This window comes from Myodes glareolus, chromosome 24 (assembly GCF_982192425.1).
Source record: "Myodes glareolus chromosome 24, mMyoGla1.1, whole genome shotgun sequence".
NCBI lineage: Eukaryota > Metazoa > Chordata > Mammalia > Rodentia > Cricetidae > Myodes > Myodes glareolus.
In genome coordinates, this window is record NC_142049.1 from 41,765,941 (window position 1) to 41,770,659 (window position 4,719).

Sequence of the window (4,719 nt, forward strand, 5' to 3'; positions counted from 1 at the left end):
TCTAAACAAAGCTAAGGTATGTTTTAACTCGACAATCACTCGGGAGCCCATTCATGTCCTTCAGGACCTAAGAAAAGCACACCCTTTGCATAGCTACATGAGGTGGCACACAGGGACATCACAGGACAGTTGGCTGCAAAGCTGGACCTCTGATGATGCAGGCATCCATCCCCACTTTGTCACACATCATCATCCTCATCCTGGAGGGCAGACATTTGAACACCCTCTAAATCATAGGTGCACTGTGCTGCCAAAGCTGGGTCTATGACCAGATCATGTGGGGTGGGTCAACAGCAGGCATGGCAACAAACTCCAAGTTAGGATCTCCAGTAAGCTTTCTGGCATACCTGAAGAATGGCTTTTCAAAGTTGTCCTTATTTTGGCAGAAATGTCTCTGGACTGAAGATTCTTCTTTAAGTGGAATATAAAAAAAGTTGCATTCATTTTCCTCTTTAATAGACACATTGTTGCCACACAACACAATGGGGATGTTTTCACACACACATACCCAATCCCTATGCCAATTAGGTTTGTTCTCACAAGTAACTTTTGTTGCCACAGCAAACATAATAATAGAATACTAGACTTGGAGACAGTAACCATCATGCAGGCCCCAAACTTTTCCTGGCCAGCTGTGTCTCACACATCACACTTGATAGCTCCTCTGTTGACATGGAACACAAGGGTGCACCTCCACACCCAGGGTGACTACATACTTCTCAAAGTTGCCCATCAAGTGACACTTATGAATGCTGTCTTTCTGATCTGCCATCACTCACCAGGATGAGCTTGAATGGGACCTGCAGTTCTCCCTGTGCCCCAGATTTAGTTTTGACTCCAGGGCGTTGAAAGGAAGAAGTGATGCATATAATGGCAGCAAGTCGATCAGTTGCTGAGGACTCAGTCACTAGCTTCAGATCTACCTCACAAGTCTGCTTCATGATTCTCTTTCTTTTCAATTAACCACTTCATTCATGAAGATCTGTACCTTTACAGATCATGTTTCCAGGATGTTCCAAGGGATTTCAGAATATTCCTGGACACAAACAGCAATGATTATGAATGTGATTGAGATGAGATTCTATACAAAACAGCAAATATGATTCAGAAAATAACTGAAAGTACCACATACCATGAGGATACAAGGCTTTGTCTCACGAGGGTAAGTGTGGTTGACCATTTAGAAATCTGTTAATGATTCCACTCTGCTAATAGGTTAAAGGATTTGTGAATGCTGACTGCACATTTTTACAGAACTACACATCGTTTCCTAGTTAAAACTGACATGGAATTCTGAAAGCTGTACAACGCAACGAACACACGAAATGAAGGGCAGCGCTGAATTTAATGGCAGAATTATAGAGGCCTCTCCAGCAACGACAACTCAAGGTGTCCTCTGACCCTGAGGTTGGCCAGGATGAGACTGGATTCACAGCCTAAGCAATAAGATAAGACAAAGAAACACAAATTCAAATATTTGAGGGAGAGAGACAAACATCATGGTTATTTAAGGATGATGGAATTGTTTGGATGGACTATATAGCAATATTAACTATAAAGAGGTTTCTGTCTTTTTTGTTTTTTTCTTTTTAACAATTTTTATTATGAAGGCCCTGGGCACAAGGAAATATGCAGACTTCTCTGGTATGTTATCACTGCTTGGGTAACGGGTTAAATGTTTGTTATGTTAACAAGTTCCAGAGATATTCACAGATAAAGACAATGGATTTACTTCAGTTTCTAGTTTTAAAGGCTTTACTTCTGATTGGTTGTGTTCACTGTTTGGGGCCTGTGGTGAGGTAGCCACTGGTGGTGGCAGCACATGACAAGCCCTTCACCTCACAGTCCGGATGTGAGAGAGAAGAGGACAGTCTGGGCTCTCAATGTCTCACTCCAGGGGGGCATGGCTATGGGAAGTCCTCCCTCCAGTCTCCATTTCTTATAGGTCCCTTCTGCTCCCTAAAGCACCCTTTGACATAGGTACCTTCTAGATGCACATTACCATAGCAGCCAAGAGGGGGAAGTCAGATGACAGCATCTCTTTAACACACCTGGAAATAATGACAGGTGGGAGATGTCAAGGCCAGTGCTGTGGTTTCTCCCAACCAAAACTCAGCATGGTTGTGTTGTAAGCGGTGCCTCAGGGAAGGATACAGGGACTGCAGTGCTCATCTGGAGAGCAGGCTGATATAATGGTGGTGCAGCTCTCTCAACTGACTTTCCTGCCTCCTCATCTCCATGTTATCTCCCTCCCAAGAACTCCTGCTACTGATGGGGCTGCTGCTGTAGGGGAGGCAGAGGACCGCGTGACAGGCCAAGCAGATGGGGGTCACCCAGTCTCAGGCTTTTACCCTCCAAAACCTGAGACCGAACCAAACCTCTTCTTATAAATTATTCAGCCTTGGGTATTTTATTCAACAACATGAAGCAAGCGAAGATAGCAAATGCAAAGAAAAGTTATGTCTTTAGTATGTAAGCAAAAAAAGAATAAATGAGACAAATATGTTTATCTCACTATGTTTCTCTAAGGTAGGCTCAGTGTTGTAAAGGCAATACTTCTCTAATTAGTTCATAAGTGTAAGTTATTAAACAAAACACTTAGGTATATTTGGTGAAAACATTTGTTCTAGAATTAATCTGAAAGAATAAATAGAAAGAAACAGTCAAAATCTGAGGAATAAAAACATAATATAAGGACAGTTATATTATTAGCACAAACTACAGGACTCCAGAGACACCCCCAAATGTGACCCTGGGGAAGGTAAGGCTGTCTCAGAAAACAGAGAAGAGAGTGCATAGTAACACAACAGAAAGGAGCCTTTTACACCAGCAGCAACAATAGACAGTTGAAATATTGTGACAATTAGCGATCCACTTAGAAGCAAAAGGGAAGAATGAGAGAGAAATATTAGAGCATGTTGTTTAGTAATCTTGGGATGGAGGAGTTCTTTCTTAGTGAATAACAAAGCCTCTGACTGACAGATTTGACTGGGTACAAATTCTAAATGTCTGTGGAACAAAAGACAGCTATAGAGCGTTAAAAGTTGAACGACAGACCCAGAGGAAGTATCACTGACGCCCATAGAAGACAGGGATATGGGAGCAGGGAAGGAGATATCTTATTTGAGAGAGTCATTTTGGGGTTGGCACGAAGCTTTGCTCTAGAGTGGTTCCCAGGAGTCCACAGGAATGTCCCCAGCTAGGTCCTTGGGCAGTAGAGGAGAGGGTGCCTGAACTGGCCTTGTCCCATAGTCAGACTGATAATTATATTGAATATCACCATAGAACCTTTGTGCAGCAACAGATGAATTTAGAGACAGAGATCCACATCAGAGCACTGGACTGACCTCCCAAGGTCCAGTTGAAGAGCAGAAGGAGGGAGAATATGAACAAGGAAGTCAGGACCACGAGGGGTTGGTTCACCCACTGAGACAGTGTGCTTGAACTAATAGGAGCTCACCAAATCTAGCTGGACTGAGACTGAACGAGCATGGGATCAAACTGGATCCTCTGTGGCTGACAATTGGGGCAGACTGAGAAGCCAATGATAATGGCATTGGGATTTGTCTCTACTGTATGTACTGGCTTTTTGGAATCCTATTCTATTTAGATGTACACCTTCCTAAGCCTGTATGTAGTGGGGGAAGGGCCTTGGACTTCCTACAGGGCAGGGTACCCTGCCCTCTCTTAGGACTGGAGGGGGCAGAGGAGAGGGTGAGTGGAGGAGCAGGAGGGAAGTGGGAGGAGAGGAGGAAATGAAAATGTTGATTGATATTATTTATAAAGTAATAAAAAGTAAAATATGAAATAAACTATCCAAGATAATCACCATTAAAAAAATAAAAATAAATAAACTATTCAAATAGAAAAAAAGAAGAAAACAACAATTCATATCTGCACTATAAGGGCTTGGTAGAAACTGGAACAAAGGTATTGGGTTTGTTGGGGAGATGCTTGCTGACATCATAGGCAGACCTCCAAGCTCACTGGGAATCTCAGCTAGATGATCACCCAGCAGCTCTTCTCCTGTGATACAGGAACCGGGATGGATTTTGTATCTTCTTATGTGGTTCCCAAGACCAAAGTAGGATACACAGCAGCATTATATTGCCATGACAACAGTCTTCATCCTTGACTCAGCTGGAAGGGCTCTCATTTCCAAATAAATGTCAAGCCAAGGGCCCCACTATGGTGCACAGTCAGTGCGTGTAAAATGTGGTCACAACAGAGAAATTTCCACCCTTTGGCCTTTCAGTTATTGCAAGATATTGACCGTGTGGGTGTCAAGGGTGTCAGGGACAGAGTGTCCTCCCTTATGGAGTGTGCCCAGAGCATGTTGGGGACAAACATTAGATAACCCATACATGTATCATTCAGTCTGCTCTAGGATGGACTATAGGCTGGGGGAGGAAAATGAACCTTTTGCTAGGTGATGCTTCTATTATAGTAAGGGAAGACAGAAGAGTAGACCAAGCTGATATCAGAGCAAGATTGTCCTGCAGTGGTGAGAGCTACAGTTTGGTAACCTTAAGCAACCAGTCCAAACCACTTGTCCTAGGAGGTGACATCTGAGTTGTGGAATAAGTGGGGAGTCCCAGCCAGTCATGTGCACATCAGAAGGAACAACATGGGGTGCAGGGGAGTAGTAGGAGAAATGCCTCTCAGGTGGGAGTGAGCTTGGCATGCTGGAGCTGACCAAAGGAGGTAGACTTGGAGAAG

The 4,719-nt window shown here is 43.6% G+C and overlaps 1 pseudogene; it reads right to left on the reverse strand.

The window, feature by feature from the left end:
• Positions 1-179: 179 nt before the first annotated feature.
• On the reverse strand, positions 180-568 carry LOC146889946 (GTP-binding nuclear protein Ran-like; annotated as a pseudogene).
• Positions 569-4,719: the final 4,151 nt, after the last annotated feature.